Source organism: Canis lupus, chromosome 23 (genome assembly GCF_011100685.1).
Source record: "Canis lupus familiaris isolate Mischka breed German Shepherd chromosome 23, alternate assembly UU_Cfam_GSD_1.0, whole genome shotgun sequence".
Classification (NCBI taxonomy): domain Eukaryota; kingdom Metazoa; phylum Chordata; class Mammalia; order Carnivora; family Canidae; genus Canis; species Canis lupus.
In genome coordinates, this window is record NC_049244.1 from 52,948,202 (window position 1) to 52,969,088 (window position 20,887).

The following is a 20,887-nucleotide window of genomic DNA, read 5'->3' on the forward strand; positions in this document are numbered from 1 at the left end:
TAGTATTCTTCCCAAACATGTCCTCACCAGGTTCTGGGCACCTGTGGCCCATTTATAAGGTGTTACCAAGGTACTCCCAAAGCAACTTCCCTATACTTCCCGGCTTTGCTGGAGTTAGAATCCCTCGGAAGCTTGCAGTGGTGAACACAGATAGGAACCTGTGAAGGCCGGTCTCTGATCCGGGACCAGCACGGGCCGTCTCCGTGGACACATTTCAGCAGCATTGGGATGCTGGTCTCCCCCGGCCCTCAGAATGGCACCTGCGCTGGAATTCCCCACAGCCCCCTGAGGTCTATCTCTGGCCAGGAGCTCTGCACTACGGGCTGTGGCTCACAGGAAGACGGGAAACCGTGCGTGAGCAGGGGGGGCCCATGCCCGGGAAAGCGGCCTCAACTTCAGCCTGAGCTGGCAAAACTGTAAACAAGACTAAAGGGGAACACGGCAAGTACCTGCGGCTGCGTCGGCCTGCGGGAAGGTGCAAGCACCCTCACCCCGATGCCAGGCTTCTGTTCACGTGTGCACTGCCTACAAGTGTTTGTGAGAAAATACTTTAGGGAGTAGAGACACAGGGTCACCTCCCAGGCTCCCTACAATTTACTACATAAGTTGTTCCCAAAGCAAATATCAAAGCCCTGCAATTTGCTAATTACAGGCGGGATCCTGGGCTTGTGGGCCCAATTAACCACTTGTTCCTCATTTTCTGTGTGTGACCCGCCGGCTGCACCCACAATTACCCACTTGTCTTTTAACTACCCTGAGAGCGGGCTGACTCACCTCCAATCCACTCCCACTATCACCTCCAGATGGCCTTGGGTATCTTTTTGCTTTCCAGGTGCCCCCCCCACCTCCACTCACCTATTATCTCTCTCTCGGTCTCTCTGCATCAAAGGCCGATGTCTGGTCTCCCCTCCTTGGGGCTCTTACAAGATTTCCCGGCCTTGCTCCTTGCCTCGGCTCGGAGCCCACAAGGCAGGAAGCAGCTCCTGTTGGTCTGGGCACCTTGCCTAGCTCACCCAAGGAAGCTCAGGAGGCTCTGGCCACGTTCAGCCTCTGCCCCCAGACACAGAAGAGGTAAAGAAAATTACAGCTTCTCCGGAGCCGGCCCACTGCCAAAGCTCCTGCCCACACTCTCCAGCGCGGCATCCCTGGCTCCCCACCTCATCGGCCAGGGCTGGCTCCAGGGACACTCGGTGCCAAACTTGCGGAAGGAGGTCCCAGCAGTTATTACCATGGTAGTTCTCCAGGGGACGCGCGTCAGGGAAGGAGAACGACCTCCTCATGACCTCTGCTCCCTTCGGCAGGCTACCTGGCAAGCCAACATTTCCAGCAAACTTGTTGGTTTCCTATGACCGTGGTCCCCATCCTTTTTGGGAAAATCTGATGAAAGTTCTGGACCCTCTCCAGCATGAAATGCTCAGATTCATTCATCCAGTCATTCAATCCTTCATTCATTGCATCATTCAACAAGCACGGGGCACCTACGTGCTGGGCACCGTTGTAGGGATCAAGGAAACATCCGTGGGCAAAAATAGAAATTCCCATTTTGGGGGGACCTGACCTCACATCCCAGCAGGAAAACATAGGCAATAAATAACAAGTGTAATAAGAAAGGCTTAATTTGCCAGAAAGCGAGTGCCGTGGGAGAAGAGCAACCCAGCAGGGAAGAGAGCCGTCAGCGGGGGAGAGGCCGAATCTGGGCACAGGGTGTGCCGGGCTGTGCTCCCCGAGGAGCGAACAGTCCGCGAAGAACTGAAGCAGGTGAGGGTCTGCCCGGCGGGCAAGTGGAGAAGGCGCCAGAGCCAGAGAGCACGCAGGCCAGGGCCAAGCAGGGCCGCGGGGTGGCCGGAGCCCAGGGGGGGCAGGGGCTGGGGGGACGGCGAGGAGGGTGGAGGCCACACAGGGCCGCGTGGGCCGCCAGGACTTGGACTTTGACTCCGAGGCTAATCAGGACCCATTAGCGGGTTTGAGCCAAGGGGTAATGCGAGCCGACTTTCGCCTGGACGGCTGTGGTCGGGAGCAAGTGGTCCCAGTGCGAGATGATGGCGGCTGAGGCGGGTGGTGGCACAGCAGCCGGGGACACGGGGTCAGGGTGCTCCCTGGGTCGCTGCGGTGCGTGGCGTGCGCGAGAAGACGTGCGTGCACGGATTTACACTTCCCGTACTACAGTGCAGCGGGTTGTGGGTCACCTAGACCCACCCATGATGCAGGTAAAGGGCCCTGTGAGATGATAAAGGGATGTGGGGACCCCGAGGAGGGAGGGAAAGCAGTGACCCCAGGGGAAAGGGGGCCTTCGCTGCATCTGCAAGTTCCGCCTCTTTTATTTATTTATTTATTTGTTTGTTTGTTTATTTATTTATTTATTTTTTTCCGCTTCTTTTAGAGAACACGTATAGACGATATTTAAGGTCGGACGTTAGCATCGGGCAACCTGAGTGGTGGCTCCGTGTGCAGCTATTATGATATTTTCTGTGTGTTTAAAATAAACAGGAAATAGGACTGCTCCTCTCGGGGTTTTCCCGAAAGCCTCCTGCTGGCGTTGTGGACGCCGCCAGGGGAGGTCGGCACAGTTAATTCTTTTGTTTTGTTTTGTTTCTTGTTTTTTGAAAAATTTATTTACATCCAATTAATTAACATATAATATAGCGTATTATTAGTTTCAGAGGTAGAATTCAAGAGGTGTTGGATATAACACCCAGTGCTCATGACTTCACGCGCCCTCCTTCATGCCCATCCCCCAGTTACCCTATTTCCCCAACCCCCTCCCCTCCTGTGACCCTCAGTTTGTTTCTTATGATTAAGAGTCTCTGTTTTCATCTTCTTCATTTTTCCTTCCCTTCCCAGAGGCACAGTTGATTCTGCTGGCACTTCCAGCCATGCCATTGGGAGTGGCCTCTTGCTCACCTGCTCTCCTCCCCGGGCTCCCACGAACAGAGCACACCCGACACCCGAAGGGTCCGGAAGAGGAAGAGGACGGGGACAACCCGGAGGACTGCGCGAGGCCTCCTGCAGGAGGATCCGGGACATCGGGCAGGTTAGGACTTGCACAGGGGAGTCTCTGCAGCGGGGGGGGCTGCCTCTGAACGGGGCCCACCATGGGGCAGGCGCACGCCCTGGGGCCTACTCGGCTGTGACCCACTTTGGGGGCAGATGTCCTTTTCTGGGCACTGAGTTAGGGGCACAAGGTCAAATGGAAGGTGCATTCAGAGCCCTGAGGTCACCCCAGTGGGGCGGGTCTGTGGCAGCCACGCAGACGAGGTGGGGGGTCGTGTAGCTGGGGGGTCTCCTGGCTGAGCCTCCTCAGGAGCAGATGCCCAGCAGGCCCCCCTGCAGCTCTGCGCCAGCCACCGTCCGTCCTCACAATCTGCAGACCTGTCACGGAGCCTGGGGGACGGTCCCCCGCTGAAACCTGCCAGGTCACCAGTCCTGATTAGGTGCCAAGAGAACGATTTCCCAGGCCACAGCTTTAACAAGACCAGGCTTCCTAATGACTGGTTTTCTCCTAATTAAATAAAAAGAGGGGAGAGAAACCCGTGATTACTCCACCTTGGAGCACCACCTTCCATTTATGTGCGTCTCTCTTCAGAGGAGCTCAAAGTCTTTGTATGTTATTGTATATTTTTCCCTTGTAACGTCCTTGAGCTTCCAGGAGTGGTTATTATGGGACCACTTTATAGCTGGGAAAGGCTGAGGCCGGCGAGCAGGGTCCAGGCACCCGCGCCGGCCGTGGTCACTGTCTTGAGGCTCTTTTTTTTTTTTTTTTAAAGATTTTATTTATTTATTCATGAGACAGAGAGAGAGAGAGGCAGGGACCCAGGCAGAGGGAGAAGCAGGCTCCATTCAGGGAGCCCAACACAGGACTCGATCCCGGGACCCCGGGGTCACGCCCTGGGCCAAAAGCGGTGCTAAACCGATGAGCCCCCCGGGGCTACCCGTGTCTTGAGGCTCGTTTGGGGTTGAAAATCAAGTCACCCCCCCGCAGATAATCCAGGCTAAAGCAACACATAAGGAATAGTCACCTACGACGCACTTCGCGGGAGGTGTCGGCACTACGTCATCCTCGTGGCAACCCTATTAAACAGACGGGGTCGCGCCAGGCTGACCCGCGAGGACAGCGAGACGCGGGAGGCCCGGGGAGCCGCGGGGGCTGCTTCGTCATCCGACTCGTAGTGGGGGCAGGAGCCAGCCAGTGCTCAGTAAGCCCTTCCCGGGGACAGACGTCGTACGTTGGTTAAGTCAGTGTAACTCTTCCAACAACCCACCCCGCTGCCGCCGTTCTAGGCATCACCACCCTGTGGCTGACGAGGCTAAGTGACTTGCCCAGGGTCACGCAGCCAGTCAGTGGCGGAGCCTGTGGGAACCCGCAAAAGCCACGCAGGTGCCACTCGCCGGCGCTTTCTCCACCTGAAGGAAAACCGTGGTGTGTGGCTTGGCCTGGAAGGCCCCGCACGAGTCCAGGCGGCCGAGGTCCAGCCCCGGGGTGGCTCTGGGCCCTTCTCGACGTCTCTGGAAGGTGGGTGTGGGTGCTCCCTCCGTGTGCGGCTCCGAGCCAGGCTCTGGGACCGAGGGTCCCGAGAGGCGACTGCAGCGGAAGGCGGACGCTCGGGCCTTCGGCTGGCATGATGGCACCGCGGGGGCTGTTGGCCTTGAGGGCCGTCGGCGTCCGTGGGAGGGGCCCCGGCGGGCTGTGCGTGTGCGGGGCCGGGCGCCAGCTCCCCCACACCCTAGGGAGATGAGCCCCAGACTGTCCTGGAACCCGGGCTTTGTCCCCAAGAGCACCCGGTCAGGGCCCGTGCACCCACAGGCATCCACACCCCATGGGGACGGCCCCGGGCAGGGCACCGCTTCCAACCCCTTGACGGTCCCGCCAACCTTGTCTCAATAGATCGGCCCCCCCAGCCTCAGAGCAGGAGGCCTCCAAGCTGCCACCCGGCCCCCTACCCCGACCCCCGACCCTCAGGGGAGGCCCCGGCCCAGATGCCAGGCGTCAAGTCCCCTCAGCCTCCCTTCTCCTGGCAGACTGACGCTCGGGGAGCAGACTGGCTACCGACCCCACCGCCTGCCGCTGCCCGGCTGACCCTCTGCAGCAGGTCCCGCCACCGGGCAGCCCACCCTGAGGGCGACAGTGGGCACTAAGCAGCCGGAGGTCCCTAACCCGCCGCCCCTGCACCCCAGCCCTGTGGCCTGGTCACGACTTCCAGGAAGGCCCTGACTTGCCCCGACGTCCCTCCTGTGCAGAGCAGGTTTGTCCCATGCCATGGCTGCAATGGCGGGGACAGGGACAGCAGACAGAGGGCCTGGGGAGCACAGCGGGTGCCACCTGCACGCTGGGGTGATCTGGACCCACCTGCCCCTCGCCAGCTGTGACCCGGGCACGCAGCTGGGCACCTGCAGCCTCCCGGGTCTCCACGGCAGGGCCCGCACTCCCGATCCCAGGACGCCTGGGCTGCTGCGAGGCCAGGGCACCTGCACCCAGGAGGCCTCCAGGAAGGAGCCACCGCTTTGCTTCAACGCCCGCAGGTAGAGGCGCCTCGGGATCAGCTTTGGGGGGCTCACATCCCTCAGCCTTTGTAGGTCGCCAAATCCCTGCAGAAATGGGAAAAGACAAGGAAGAAGAAAAGAACACCCCCCCACACCGCTGACAATGAACCGCCCCCTCCCGCCCCCCCAGACGCATCTACCCCCCAAGCTTCCTGCACAGGTTCAGACGCTTCAGAAACGCAGAACCGACGCAGAGCTCGGGGGCTCCTGGGGCACCCCCCCCCGCCCCCCCTGGGGACCTGCCAGCTCGGGCTGCTCTGGCAGGAGCTCGGGTTTCTCCCTCCCAGGGCTGAGCGGCAGCAGCTGCTCCCAGGTCATGCCCGAGACAGGTCCGCACACGCCCGTGGCCTGGGGGGCGAGGTCGGGATCTGTGGGGGGGTGGGGGTGAGGGGGAAGGCCTGTGGGGCGAGGCTGGGGGATTAGAGGGGAGCGGACTGGGGGGTGAGGCTGGGGAGTTGGAGGGGGACGGCCTGGGGGGCCTGGGAGACGAGGCTGGGGGGTTAGAGGGGGGGCGGACTGGGGGGTGAGGCTGGGGGTTAGAGGGGGGGATGGCCTGGGGGGCGAGGCTGGGGTGTTAGGGGGGGGGCGGCCTGGGGGGCGAGGCTGGGGGGTTAAAGGGGGAGACGGCCTGGGTGGTGAGGCTGGGGGTGCTGGGGGCGGCCTGGGGGGCGAGGCTGGGGCCTGGAGGGGGCTGAGGGCCAGGCCAGGGGCGGGTGGCGGGGTAGGTGAGGCCGGCTTTCCCCTCCCCAACCAAAATCAAAACAAAAAGACCCGAGCTGAGGAGAAACGCTGCCTTCGGCGCCAAGTGTGAGCCCCTCTTTTGGCTTTGGTTTTGGTTTTCAGTCGTTTTGGGATTCGCTGTATATGGGATCGGAAGTTAGTTTTCGATACGCGGCTGAAAGGGCAGGACCTAACTTTGCCCTCGGAACCCCGAACCCTGCAACCTTGAAAAGCTGGTCTTCCCCCTGGATTAGTTCAGATGGGGCAGTGGGCGCCCAGGGCCCTGGGTGTGTGGTAGAAATAGAGGCACCGAGCGCCGTGAGCACCTGTGGGTCCCTCCAACTGCGTATTTTTCGTAGCAAACAAACAAAAAACCCGACCCGAGGCTGGCAGCCCATTCATTCCTTCACGAGGAGGCTTCAGCCGGGATCTGTTTGTTTTCCATCAATGGAAACCAAAACCGACCCTTGCAAGATGGAGATATTTCACCAGAGGCCTCAGGACGTCTTCTATCCCCTCTGATGCTATTTCCACGGAAAGGCCAAGATTTCCTTCCGGTGCCTGAGACGGTAACTGCCGTTCTGCTCACTGAGCGCACGCGTGGCGCAGGGTACGGGCCTGACCCGTCATCTCGCTTGTGACGATGCTGAGAGGTTGTTTCCTTAACTTCTGCTTTACAGGGAGGATGAGCTCAGGGAGGACTTCACGGGCCTCCGCTGGGCTCTGGGAGCTGCAGGCCTGTGCTCCTTCCCAAGTCCCAGTACCCAATTCCACGGCTCTCAACGCCGGCTGCACCTTAGAACCTTCTGGAAGAGACTCTAAAATACAGACGCTCAGGCCGCGCCCCCGAGAGCCCGATGGAAGTGGTCGGCGCGCTGGCGTCCGGGTAACAGATGATTGTTTTCCTTCGTGGGTGGAGACAGAAGGGGGTTATAATAACCAGAAGGTTCTGGGTCAATCGGCTCCAACAATCGACTGGCCAGGTGAGAGAAACTCCGTAAAAGATTGATCTGACCCATGGGTGATCCCTGTTTCCTGCAAATAGACTATTTTCAGGCCCGGCCTGAGAGAGGGCCCGAGCTGGCGGCGGCGGGAGGCCAGTCGGCCAAGGACGCAGCCCGGAGCGTGGGAATCCCGAAGGGCCTAGGCTCTTCCACGTGCCATCAGTCTCTCCATTTGCCACCGAGGTCGGGAAGACACAGACTCCCCCAAGGGCTCCGTGTCAGCGTGACGCAGGGACAGGAGGACCCGGGGAAAGTCCAAGCAGTCTCATAAGTCAGAAAAGACCGACTTCTGGGACCCCTGGGGGGCTCAGCGGTTTGGCGCCTGCCTTCGGCCCAGGGCGTGATCCTGGAGACCCAGGATCGAGTCCCACGTCGGGCTCCCTGCGTGGAGCCTGCTTCTCCCTCTGCCTGGGTCTCTGCCTCTCTCTCTCTGCATCTCTCATGAATAAATAAAATCTTCAAAAAAAAAAAAAAAAAAAAGACCGACTTCTTTATGAAAACACCCAGTGATTTCCCAACACTCAGAAGAAATCCAGAGAGTCTGTTTCATTAAAAAATAAACTGTGACGGTCTGACTGCTCACGAGGCTTAACCCGCTCTCTCGCTCCTTCGCGTGAAGCTGTGAGACCCACCACCGCGTCCCGCACACACACGGAAGCGGAGAAGCCGTCTATTTTCATTTCACCCCTGGTGACACAATTCAGGTGGTTTTGGTATTGGTTGATTTTGTAGCCGGAACAGTGATTCCCCCCAAATGTCTGCGGTGGGACCGACCCTGGGACGGGAGCGCCAGGTGGTTCTGGGCACCTCGGGCCGTCACCTACCCCCGTCGTAGACGAGCGCAGCCGTACGAAATGGACACAAGATTCTACTTAATGTAAAAATGCATGAAATCGCCTTACACGTGAAACTGCTGTGTTTCCCCTTGGCAATAGAAAGATTAACATTTCTGTACGGGGAATGGTTTTGATCTTGCCTTCCGGCTGCAGTATTTACATTCCAGTAAAGTTCATCTGGATCAGTTAGTAGTCACATGAACCAATGTGCAGCCCAAGATCATGCTCTTTTTTTTCTTTTTCTTTTTTTTAATTCAAGATCATGCTCTTAAATAAAGTCGTCATCAAAAAAAATGGGGTTGGGCGGGGGGGCGGGGGCTGCTTATCCTAATGATCTAAAGATGAAAATCTCAAAGAGGCAGAAATGTTCCTTAATGTGGATTTTTTGTCATATACTCTGGTCAAAAACCAGGAAAAAAAAGATTATTTCAGGACTAGAACAAGGCATGAACAAACTGGTTAGAGATGAGACTGAGAAAACATCTGGTCAACCCAGATACATTGTCCTGCAAAGATGAGAGACGGGTCTGTGGTTCAAAAAATTAAAATTAAAAAAAATTTTAATTGAAATTTTAATTTTATTTAAAAATTAAAAAAAATTTTAAATAAAATTAAAAATTTTTTGAATTAAAATTTAAAAAACATTTAAAAAATTAAAATTAAAAATATTTAAATAAAAATTAAAAATAAATTAAAAATAAAAAATAAAAATAAATAAATTTTAAAAAATTAAAATTAAAATTAAAAAATTTCAGTCCAGGTAAGAGAAAGGGACTTCGACGTATTTCAGGAAGTCGTCGCTTCTCGCGTGAACAGTCAGGACCAGATCAGAACGGCCAACTTTGGAAAAGCAGCTAATAGCACGGTTTCCAAAGGAGGAAAGGATTTTTTTCATCTCTTTTGCTCATAATGGTGTGTACTCGGAGTTTGGGGACGGAAGCCATCTAATAAAAGACTGTTTCATTTCTATACAATGCAATGAATGTTTATTTATCTATTTATTTTTATTTTATTTTTATTTATTTATTTTTTTTTGCGATGAGTGTTTACTGAGCCCGCTCTCTGTACCGGGCACTGGGTGAAGCTGAAGGCCCCGGCAGTGGAGCCGCTTGCTTCCTGGAACCCTCACACCAGGCCACGTGCTTGGGAGTTCGTGGGGGGCGTTGGCGGGACCTGGGGCGCCCAGCCGCTAGACCCGGCCCGGGGAGGTGACGGCTACCTGGGGCGTCCTCGAGGTGCAGCGGGAAGTCGACGCCACGGTGACACACGCGCCTCCCAGCCGCCGGCCCGAGGCTCCCTGGGCCCCCGAAGCCCATGCTGACCTGCGGCTCCTGCGCCTGCCACGCACACGTCCTCCTCTGCAGACAAGGACGCTCCAGGAGCCGCCAGGGTGTCATTTACTGGCTTTTGGGGGGAAAGGTGGGTCCCGGCACCACGGAATCCAGTAACCAGCTGTAGGCGAGACGGGAGTGAGTCCCACCGAGGGAAGGGGCACAGCTTGGCCGCCCCCCAGCGTCCCTGGCGTCCCCCAGCCTCCGGGCCTGGACGGCTGTACCGGTACCTGGGCGCCCCGGGCCCTGGGCTGTCTCCCGGGGTCGGCCACCCCAGCCAGGACGCTTTGGGGGTGGGTCAGGACCTTCCAATTAGTCTGGGAGGCCCTGACACCCCCCCTCCCCTCCCCTCCCCTCCGCTCCCCTCCCCAACGCTCCTGTCCCAGGGCTCCTGTCTGATGTGGGCCCAACATGCCCTGACCGGGGTGGGGGAAGCCTTATGCTGGGACTGGAAGGCCTGGGGACCACACCCAGTACAACCGCCGACTCCTTGTTGACCCTAGAAAAGCGGCTTTTTCCGCCCAGGCTTTCGAGTCCCCGTCTAGAAGAGGGTGAGGAGAGGCGGAGAGGGTGGGCGGCAGGGTCGTTGGGGCCTCTGATACACACTCAGGCCTCCCCCTCCCTCTCTCTCCCCACCCCCCGCCCCTGCACACGCACCGCACCTCCCATCTCCCTTTTCGTTTCTTAAATAACACAAACACACCACCTCCAACACACAAACCTCAAATTACCGCCGTGAGGCCTCCCCAGACGTCGGCTCCCGAGACCGGCAGTGTGGCCCAACCACGGCAACACGACACTCCCCCCAGCTCCCACTCAATACAAAACACATGTGTCCCGGGGCCTCGCGGGACGGCCTCCCCCGCAACCAACACGGGACGGCGTGGAGCCGCAACAACCTGCCGCCGGGCCCGGGGCCCCGGGGGCGGGCTCGATGTCCTCTCAGCACCTAGTAAATCGTCTCGGCTCCGCAGAAGCCGGCCGCGCGCTCCCTTGGGTGCCGCAGACACAGCTGCAGATGCGAGTGGGAGGCAGGAAGGGAGCGGCCCAAGTTCAAGGAGAAGAGAAGGGAAGGGGGGGGCGGGAGGGCCGCATTCCGACTCGGGTGAAAATCCGCCCTGGGGAGTCAGAGCCGGGGCAGTCCCCGACGCTGCGCCCGCCCTGTCCCCTCCTAGGTGGCCCCGAGAAGAATGTCCCATCTCTGCCATCTCCCTCCAGCTGTCTGGGCTTTTTCAGTACCTCTCACTTGTCCGGGGCATCTGCTCCAGCCAAAAAATAGATCTCGGGCATTCGGGATGGAAAAGGGTATTAAGTGGCAAAAGCCAGCGCCGCGCCAAGGGTGTGGGCAGCCCCGCTATCTCTGACGGCCACGTGTCCTGGATCTGCTCCGAGGGTCTTAATCTAAAACATTCTGGTCTCGGGTCCCCAGAAGTGCCCTCACACTTGTCGGACCACGTGTCCCTGCTCGGGGCTTGGAAAATACAGTCACCACGCCGACGCCCGACAGCCGGCGCCCAGCAGCCCAGTGCCGCCGCCGCGGGGGGGAAGGAGGACGGATGCTGGAGCCCATGGACCTGGGGCCGGCCGGCGCCGCCGCTTGCCCTCTGCAGCCTTTACTCTCCCGAAGCCTCGGTTCCGTCACCATCAGCTTCCCTGTAAGTCGGGGCCGTGGAAGAGCCCGGCTCACAGACGCTTAACGTCTTCCAGATGTTTCCGTCTGCGCTGTCATATGTTTAGATTTGGGTCAGGTCTGGTGTGCTGCTATTTTAAAGTGTGGAGCGGGACGCGGGGCTCGGGGTGCCACCGCCACAGCTGCGAGGACGGCACCCGAAATAGCCCGACGCTCATAAAGGGCCCTTCTCCGTGTCCGTGCGTGGCCTCCCGGGCCCTCCTGGCTCCTCAGGGTCTAGATCCACTCCCCGGGCTGCTCCGGCACGGCCGCTGCGGCTCCCGCTGCCTCTGCTCTCGCCCCCCCCACCCCCGCCCCGGGGCCCCGCCTGGGGCCCTCTCCCGTCCCCCGGGACACCCAGGGGCCGCTCTGAAGCAGCCGAGTGTCTCCCCACGACCCGCTGCCGCCCTGTCGGTCCCTGGGCCTTACCCGGCCTCCGTGTCCTCTGTGAGAACCGAGGGGGCTCCTATACAGTTCCCCCATAGGAGGCTTGTCATCTCTAGGGGTTTGCCCCTCCTGGCCCCACAGCCTTCCGGCTCCCTGTCGGGCCGCCAGCCCAACCCCAGCCCCTACCCTCCATGGTGCGGCCACACCTGGTTCCCGACCCTCCTTCCCCGCCCACTCCCCCGCCTCCCCCCGCCCCTGCACCTGCACAGGCGCTCTTCCCTCTCTGCCCGAGTCTCCAAAGGCGTCTCCTTCTGCACGGAGGCCCCGCCGCCCGCTGCTGTGAGCTCAAGTACGACCCCAGAGGTCCCAGGTTGCACCCCGACTCCCCCAACGTGGCCCGTGTCTAGAGAGAGGTCCTTCCCGGAGGTAGCTAGGGTTGAATGAGGTTCTAGGTAGGACTCTATCCGACAGCATTAGTGTCCTTGTAAGAAGGGACGCTCGGGAGCTGCTTCTCCCTCCCTTTGGCGCCCGCCGCCACCCAGGCCACACGGGGCCCCTGCGGAAGGCGGCGGCCGAGAGCCGAGAGCTCTCACCAAGCAAACGACCCGTGGCCCTGCTCTTGCACTTCCAGCCTCTCAGAGGGAAGCGTGAGAACCCAAGCTCCATGGCCTGAGCTGGCCGTCCAGGGACCCTCACGCAGCCCGCGGACCAGCGGTGCCCCCGCGCTCCCCTCTCACGCCGACCCACCCGCTGCCCCCACATGTGCCCGCTTTGCTCCTCCGGTGGCGCAGTCGCCTCCTCCGACACCTGCTTCTCTGTGCCCCGTCTTGGCTGCGTCCCCTTGCCCTGGGGGAGGGCGCTGGGAAGGGCAAGTGCACAGGAGACGTCACACTGGGCAGCCCGGTGGCCTCTGGTGCCTCCTTCAGCCCGGGCCGTGACCCCCGGGTCCCGGGATCGAGTCCTGCATCGGGCTCCCTGCATGGAGCCTGCTTCTCCCTCTGCCTGTGTCTCTGCCTCTCTCTCTCTCTCTCTGTGTCTCTCATGCATAAATAAATAAAATCTTAAAAAAAAAGAAGGCATCAGACTGACATCACTGCATCCCCAACCCCCTACCAGGGACACAGGTGCCTGGAATGCGCCTACACGGCCGCTGAAATATCCGTCACTACGTCCAGGTTTTATGCTCAAGCTGAAAGCATCCCCGTGCGTCCCAGCAGCGTCCACACCGTCCAGTGGCCGCGCTGCGCCAGCCGCTCACCACCCCCGCACCTTGCAGCCAATCCCGGCTGGACTCCTCTCCGCTTTATAGGTCAGCAACTCGAGACTTAGAGAGGACGGTAGGTAACGTGCCCGAGGCCGCACGCCCGGTGCCCGAGACCGAGCCACAGGCAGGCTGCTCCTGCGGGTCGTGCGGCCAGAGGGGCAGATACCGCACGCGGGACCCGGAGTCACTGAGCGCAGGGACACGGGAGGAGGCCGCCTGCTGTATGCCCGACAAGTCGTCGGAGGGAGGAGAAGGCGTGTGGGTCATGAGCTGCACGTGCTGCAAATGCCTTGGAGGGAACAGGAATCGGGGTTTTCAGAAGCTGGGGTGGGCGAGGGCTGCCCCCGGCCTCAGGATGGACATCGATGGACACGCAGGAGCCGGGCGCAGAGGTGGGAAGACGCCCATCCAGTGCGGAGAGGCACTGGAGGGCTCAGTACCCAGGGTCAAGGCCTGGGGGACCCCAAGGACACAGGACCCCAAGGAACAGGACCTCTGGGAGCAGGAGGCTGAGTTAGGGCACAGCCTGGTTTACCCCAATGTCCATGTGCCAGGATGGGGCATGGGAAGGGGCCTGGGGCAGGGACTCCACAAGGGCACCTGGAGGGTGTCAGGGCCTGGGGGGCAGTGGCCCGGCTTGCGGAGGTCACGGAGGTCACACTGGGGCTCCGGCAGGTGACCTGGGAGAGGCCCCCGCATGGCTGGAGCTGGACTGGGTGGTTTGGGGACCCCCACAGAGCCGGGCGCTGGGCTGGAGCGGGGCCCTCGGGCGATGTGGGTGCGGGTGCGGGTGGGGGTGCGGGTGGGGGTGGGGGTGCAGGCCACCTGGGCCGGGGCACTGCTGCTGGCCTGGGGGGTCAGCCCGCAGGTCACTGGGCCCCACTCGGGGCGCTGGTGGGGGACACGCCCTGGACCCACAGAGGGAGCCCCACCCCCCGCCCGGGCCCCCCCAGGACGGCCGTCCCCTCCCTGCAGCCCCCAGGCGGCTGGAGCCTAGATGGGAAGGCCCTGCGGAGGGTCCGGGAAGCTGCGGGCGGGCGGGGCGGGGGCGGCGCGTTCCCACAGTCCGGGCGGCGACACGCGGCGCTCGCACATTCCTGGGCCGCCGCAGGCCTGGCCGCCAGTCAAGGCAGCTTCCGACTCTGGGGGCCGCCCGGCGCAGGCACTGCACAAGCCGCAAGCCGGCCCGTCTCACCGCGTGCATGGGCACGGGTGGGGACCGGGCTGACGGAGCAGCGGGGCCAGGGGGCACGTTCAGGCAACCCCCCCCCCCCGCCCCGTCCATTCTGGAAAAGACCAAGAGGAAACGGAGCGGCAGGCCCTGGGGCGGGGGAGGCGGGCTCTGGCCAGGCTCAGGGGCGCTGCCCACCATGTCCTCCCTCCAGCCCCGACCTGACCTGTAAGGGGGCTGCTGCCCTCTGCTCAGAATCGCCTCCCTGGGGGGGTGGGGGGCCTGGGGGTTAGGGCCTGCCTTTGGGTGGGGTCATGACCCCAGGGGCCTGGGATGGAGCCTCGTGTGCCCTGCTCAGCGACGACCCTGCTGCTCCCTCTGCCTGTGCTCTCTCTCTGCCAAATAAATAAACTAGGGGCGCCCGGGGGGCTCAGGGCCCAGGGCATGACCCCAGGGTCCCGGGATGGAGTCCCATGTCGGGCTCCCTGCATGGGGCCTGCTTCTCCCTCTGCCTGTGCCTCTGCCTCTCTCTCTCTCTCTCTCTCTGTCTCTCATGAATAGATAAAACATAAATAAAATATTTAAAAAAAGAAACAAGAATCCCCTCCCACAATTCCCTGGTTATTGATGGACGGGGAAGCCTGGGCGAGCGCACCCCAGCCACCGGGTAAGAGATGCAAACACAGACAAGTAGAAAACGCCTCAGAAATGGGTCCTCAGAGTCTGGGGGGACGTTGGCTTCCCCGGGGTGGTGGGCATCCCCTGGGGGGACATGGGCTTCCTTCCGCGTGGACGCCCCACAACTCCCCCAGTTCCGTCCCCTGTAGGACGGCGCCTAACGGCCCAGGTCGCGGAGCCACTGAGGCTGGAGAGCACCGGGAGCTTCCCTGCGCCCAGAAGCCCCCACAGGAGCTACCCAGACCCTAGGAGACAGGAATGTTCTGGAAATTTCACTGTTCTGTTGCCTTTAATTCCGACAACTGCCCGGTGAGGCCGGTGCTGCCGCCGCCCCTGGTTTACCCCTAAAGAAACAGGGACTTAAAGAGGTAAAGTCACCTGCCTGGGGTCACGTAGCTGCGTGTGCCTGACCCCAGGTTCCTCGGAGCAGCCGCCGGGGCCTGTTCCCTGGGTCTCGGTGCAGGCACAGGTCAGACGAGATTCCAGGCGCACAGCTGCTCCCTCCTCCCCCCAGACGGGCTTGGGCCCCGGGCTGCCCCCAACCTCCTCCCAGCGGGATCGCGCTGGATCCTCGGAGTCGCTGAGGATCCGCAGTGGCTCTAACTTCGACAGAACCCAGTAGATGCTTCAACCCCACCTTTGTTCTGTGAAATAACCGACGCCCGATAGTCTCGACCCTCACAACGTGACCGAAGGGGAAGAGGCCCGCCCCGAAGACGCACGGGGTCCTGAGCGCATTCAAGGTGACTCGTGCCTGAGTCGGTGGCCATGGTGAGCCCGCTGCGGGTCAGCACCCAGCAGGGCGCAGACGGAGATGGGAGGGCCCCGGGGCAGGGGGAGCAAGCGACGGAGACTACACCCCGGGAGGCCACGACCCCCACTGGGGGCTCCCAACCAGGTCAGGTGGAAAGGCCCGGAGGGAGACTGATGCGTCGTAGCATGACGAGACGTGCGAAGCAAGCGGGGGCCCAGCGTCCAGACCGGCTGCTAGTGAGGGCCAGAAAGGGCACCCCGAAGAGGTGACCACCGTCAAGGATGACGAGTGAGCGGTTCTGCAGACGGAGGCCCCTGGGAAGGCCGCTCCGGGCAGAGGACACACGACAGGACACGGAAAATACGAGCCACGCATAAAACACGCTGATCCACTGTAGAACATCGAAATGTTAAACGCTCGTAAAAAATTACATCCTGCAGAAAAACAAACAGGCAAACCCCAGACCAGGAGAAGCTAGTCTCGGGACATAAATCTGACAAAGGGCTTATCTGCACCATATATAAAGAACCCCGGCCACTCAATAATAAAAACACAAACACCCCAATTGTTTTGAACGGCCGCCGACTGCACAGACACTTCAGGAAGGACGCACCAAGGACCGCAGAGACCCGCGTGAGAGCCCCACGGCAGCAGGCACGGGGAGACGCAAATGCAAACTACAAGGAGGTCGGAAAACTGGCGCCCTGTGGGCGTGGGTGTGGGTGTGGGTGTGAGCCGCCCTCCCCGCCGCTGCAGCCCGGCCGAGCCCAAGCTGCCCACGCCCCGCAGCCCATCCACTCCCGCGGGTTCCCTGGAGAGAAGCCAAAGCGCGGGTTTCCAGAGTCTCCTCCGTGAAGGGCTCCCGCAGCTCTTTCCACTCTGGGCCTGAATTGCAGCAACCCGGAGGGTCCTCACGGGCACCTGGGGCTCCGTCGTCTCACACCTGCCTTCGGCTCAGGCCACGATCCGGGTCCTGGGATCCAGCCCCACCTGGGGCGCCCTGCTCCGCGGGGTCTGCTGCTCCCTCGGCCTCTGGCTGCTGCTCCCCCTGCTTGTGCTCGTGGGCTCACTCTCTGTGTCAAACAAATAAATAAAATCCTTTAAAAACCAGCAAGAGGGATCCCTGGGTGGTGCAGCGGTTTAGCGCCTGCTTTCAGCCCAGGGCGTGATCCTGGAGACCCGGGATCAAGTCCCACGTCGGGCTCCCGGTGCATGGAGCCTGCTTCTCCCTCTGCCTGGGTCTCTGCCTCTCTCTCTATCATAAATAAATAAAATAAAATCTTAAAAAAATAAATATAAAAAATAAATAAAAAATGAAAACCAGCAAGAGCCCAGAGGAGAGAGGCCGCACCATGTTCCCACAATGGAGCGCTTCTGCTTGACAAAAGCAGTGACCTCTGGAGACACAACCACGTGGAAGGCTCCGGAAAACAGCGTCACGGAAAAGACCGATGCGAGCAGAGCGTCCTGCACGACTGCGTTTATACCGAATTCTGGAACAGTCAAAACTGCCCAGTGCCCGCAGAAGTCGCATCGCTGTCGCCGAGGGAGGCGGCAATTCACCAGGCAGGACCGGAGCCAACCTTCGGGGCGCAGACTCGCTCGGGGCCTTGTGCCCTGGCCAGTACCGCCCAGCCGAGGCCTCAGCGTGTGGCTGCTCCCAGGTGATAAGAAGAGCCAGAGGCTCCACCCTAAAGGCCTGCACGTCCTTCACTCGGCGCCCGAGGTGACCCGGGGGCGCAGGACCGCCGCCCGGGGAGGCCCGGAGCAGCTGGCGTAGCACAGGGGCCCCACAGGGTAAACTGTGTTTCTCTTATTTTCCTTGAGCAAAACCAACACAGCATTGTTTGCTTTGCCTCCCACTGCGGTTACTGGCCCCCGGCCGCTGGGCAGAGTCTGCGCTGGGGGGCCGCGGGGCACGCAGGTCACCGGCCGGTCATCCCCACTGCCCCCCCAGTCATCCCCATCACCTCCCTGGTGATCCCCAGTGCCTCCCGGTCATCCCCACCACAACCCTAGTCATCCCCACTGCCCCCCGGTCATCCCTACTGCCTCCCCAGTCATCCCCAGTGCCCCCCTAGTCATCCCCACTGCCCCCCCGGTCATCCCCAGTACCCCCCTAGTCATCCCCAGCACCCTCAGTCATCCCTCTGCCCCTCGGACATCCTCACTGCCCCCCAGTCATCCCCACTCCCCCCTGGTCATCCCCAGCACCCCCAGTCATCCCTCTGCCCCTCGGACATCCCCACTGTGCCCAGTCATCCCCACCGCCTCCCCAGTTATCCCCACTGCCCCCCCGGTCATCCCCATTCCCCCCCCATCATCCCCACTCCCCCCCAGTCATCCCCACTATCCCCCCAGTCATCCCCACCACCTCCCCAGTCATCCCCACCGCCCGGCTCTCCCTCCCCATCTGCAGGGATCCAGTGAGGGTAGCTCCGTGTCCGTCTGCCTCCCAGGCGCCCAGCTCCGTTCCTAAGCGTCCAGCCCCTCAGGCTTCAGCTCCTGCAGAGATGCACGCCTGGCAGCGGGCGGTCGGGGACCCGGGTCCCGCGGTTCGACGGTAACCGAAGCCCAGGGATGGCTAAGGAGCGCACGTTGGGCTTGGGCCCTCGTCCTGCCGCCCCTTAATCTGCTGCGTGATGGTGGGAACGTGACTCAGCTCTCGGGCCCCAGGCCCTTACTCACGGGCGAGGGGAGTCGGTTCCTGCCCTAGGGGTCACAGGGACCCAATGAGATCATCTGTCAGAGCACGTTCGGGGACTTAGGGTTGGGGTGTGTTCCCTCTTGCACCGTGGTTACCCCTTACCATAGACGTTTTACCCGAGCCGGATGGCAAGAGACGGCTCGACCGTCCCGAGTCACGAGGCACGCGCGTGGGGAGCCACGGAGCCCGGCCTCCAGCCCCGGGCCTGCTCCTGTCGCGGCCTGGCCTCCACGAAATTAAAAATAAATTAAATAAATAAATAAATAAATACACTAAAAACCAGGGGCTAAAGAGCAACTTCTCTGGCTGGGCCAGCGGCACACTCGGGGATGAAGGACCGTCCCCTCCTGCGCTGTCCTGGGGGCAGCAGTCGCCCACTGCGCTCACCACGCACACTAGGGCAGATGATGCGACGGACAAGCTGGGATTTCAAGCTGCAGGTATTTGACGACCTTCCGCGGCCCTCGGTGCCTCGGTTGGCCCGTGAAGCCCGATGCACACGCGCATCATCCCAAACCATCCGGAAACTTCGAGCATCGGGGAGCTCGTGAAGCCTGAAGGGCCGGGCCGGGGGGCACTGGAGCCCCGATGGGGGAGGGGGCGCCTGGCTCTCACCTGCGCCCCCCGACCTGCCTGAGCCCCCAGCGGCGCGCCCGCTCCGCCCCTTCCCCTTCCGCAGCCCGCACCCACCGACCCCGGCCCGGCCCGCCCTCCTGGTGCCCGTGACATGACGCTGCTCCTCTGGGTGACTGTGGTGCAGACCCCAGGTCTCCTGCACCCCGAGGCGCCCTCCGTGCCCGGGCCCTGCTCATCACACAGCGGTGCAGAGGACGGTTGTTTTGAGCAGAACCCTCAGCCTCTACTTCAGGGGTCCTTAGGCTTCCAGGATAGGCCGCAGGTGGAACGTCTGGGCCCCGCACCCCGGAACCCATAGACAGGACCCTCTGGTCCCAGTGCGATGGTCCTTGAGGGGCCCCTAGGGTCGGGGAGGTCACGCGGGGGGAGCCCCGGGAGGGATTAGCGCCCTTATGGGAACTCTCCCTCGGCCGGGGACACGGCAAGGACAGCGGCCTTCCAAGCCTGCGCCCCCGTCTGTGGGCACCCGGGCCTGGCTTCCCAGCCCTGTCGCGGGAGATGAAGGTCTGTGGGTTCAGCCGCCGCGTCCGTGGGTCCGTGGTATTTCGTTCTGGCAGCCCAACCCCTAGGAAAAGGGGAAAAGCAGCTTTTGACGTCAGCTTTGTCACATCTACTCAGTAAAAAACAGAAGCAAACCCAGGCGGGCCCGACGGGACATTACCAGGCACCTTGCGCCTTCCGCGGCGACAGGGAGGCCGAGTCGGAGCCACTCCCTGCTGGAAAGAGGACCCGGTCCCTGGGGCGAGAAACGGGCCAGGAGAGGAGCAGCAGATCCCAGACGCGGTGACTGGACTCGCGGGGATGACGCGGGCGGAGCAAATGGGGAAACAGAGGCAAGACGCCGCCCAGGCGGGGTGGGCGCAGAAGGGGACAGGTCGGGAGGGGCCAGATGGGAGCAGGGATGGGGCGGTGGGGGCGGGAGGGGGCGCCGGGCCTAGAGAGGGGCCCGCCTGGTGCTGCGGCTGGCCGGGGTCCGGTGACGCGACGGGCAGGCCCCCCCTCGGCGGATCCGGATCGGCAGGGAGCTGGGCCGCCCGAGGCCTGGCTGGAGGCTGTCGCCGCCCGCCCGGAGCCCCCGCCTCGGGCCCCGCCCTCGCAGGGAGAGGGGGGACAGCTGGGCGAGCAGTGTGGCCTCCCAAGTGGCCGTGGGAAGGGGCTGGCTTGTCTGCTCCCCCGCCTGCTCTTCCGCCTGCTGTGAAATCCGCCTCAGCTGGACGTGCCCAGGAGACCCGTCCCCATCTGTTCCGGGCACGGTTGGCAGGAAGGCCTCCGATCCAAGAGGTCGCTTGGCCGTCCGCGCGACAGAGGCCGCCTCGGTGGGGGCAGGGACGGAGCTGCTGCAAAGGCACGCTCGGCCTGGGAACAGCTGCCCCGCGGGCCCAGGAGGCTCCGGGCCGCTCCCACCTCACCCGGCCGGGGCGGCCTGCAGTGACGTCATTGGCCCCGTCGGAAGGACATCTGTTCTGGACGACGGGCCCGGGGTGCGGCCGGGGCGAAGCCCACCGCAGTTCAGGACTCGGGTGACCCAAGGCCAAGAGCCTGCAAAGGACCTGTCCAGACTTGTCCTAACTCGACCAGGAAGCGTCCTCAGCCAAGACCCCGGGCGTGCCGGCGGGCCTCCAGCTGGGCCCCGTGTGCGGGTCCGGTGCCCCCCGCCCCTGCAGCAGCCCTGAGCCCCGGGAGGGGGCCGGAGGGGGGGCACCGCTGAGCCAACAGCTGTGCATAGTCAGCAGCTTCCTCCCAAAGCAGGCCTGACACCAAAGTTCCCCTCCCGGGGATTCCGTGGGGTGATGCCCCCACCCCGTGAGGTCGGAGGGAAATGGGACGAGGGGGAGACGCAGGATGCAACTGAGGCAGCTTCCCTCCCGGCAACGGGTGTGTGCCTGCTTGTAGCACGTGTGTCCCCGAGGCCTCCTCCTCCCCAGGCTGGGCGTAGCCACTCAGCACAGACGCGGTGCCTCAAGGTGCCTCAAGGTGACGGGACGTCCTGTGCGGCAGCTGCGGAGCTGAAATGGGGCTCACTGGGCTGTCCTGGAAGCTCCGGGACACAGTCCGTTCGCTTGCCTTCCCTGGCTTCTGGAGGCGCCCGCGCTCCTGGGCCTGTGGCTCCTTCCTGCATCCCCGGAGCCGCAGGGCCCGGGCACGTCTTTGTCACGCCATGTCACCCGGACACCGACCCCCGGTTCCCCTTC

The 20,887-nt window shown here is 61.9% G+C and overlaps 2 long non-coding RNA genes across 7 annotated transcripts; one reads left to right on the forward strand and one right to left on the reverse strand.

Moving 5' to 3' along the window:
- Window positions 1–1,625: 1,625 nt before the first annotated feature.
- LOC119865454 lies at window positions 1,626–8,705 on the forward strand. Of its 6 annotated transcripts, none has more exons than XR_005377292.1 (7): window positions 1,626–1,758; window positions 2,842–3,031; window positions 3,980–4,193; window positions 4,279–4,510; window positions 5,017–5,517; window positions 6,618–6,827; window positions 6,939–8,705. It is a non-coding gene; the product is annotated as an uncharacterized LOC119865454 (long non-coding RNA). The 6 variants fall into 6 exon arrangements; XR_005377291.1 differs by lacking the exon at window positions 3,980–4,193 and having other exon boundaries at window positions 6,939–7,144; window positions 7,304–8,702; XR_005377290.1 differs by lacking the exon at window positions 3,980–4,193 and having other exon boundaries at window positions 5,017–5,240; window positions 5,413–5,517; window positions 6,939–8,702.
- Window positions 8,706–15,739: 7,034 nt separating this feature from the next.
- On the reverse strand, window positions 15,740–17,354 carry LOC111094997. The gene is made up of 2 exons (XR_005377295.1): window positions 16,704–17,354; window positions 15,740–16,425 (listed from the first exon to the last, which is right to left on the reverse strand). It is a non-coding gene; the product is annotated as an uncharacterized LOC111094997 (long non-coding RNA).
- Window positions 17,355–20,887: the final 3,533 nt, after the last annotated feature.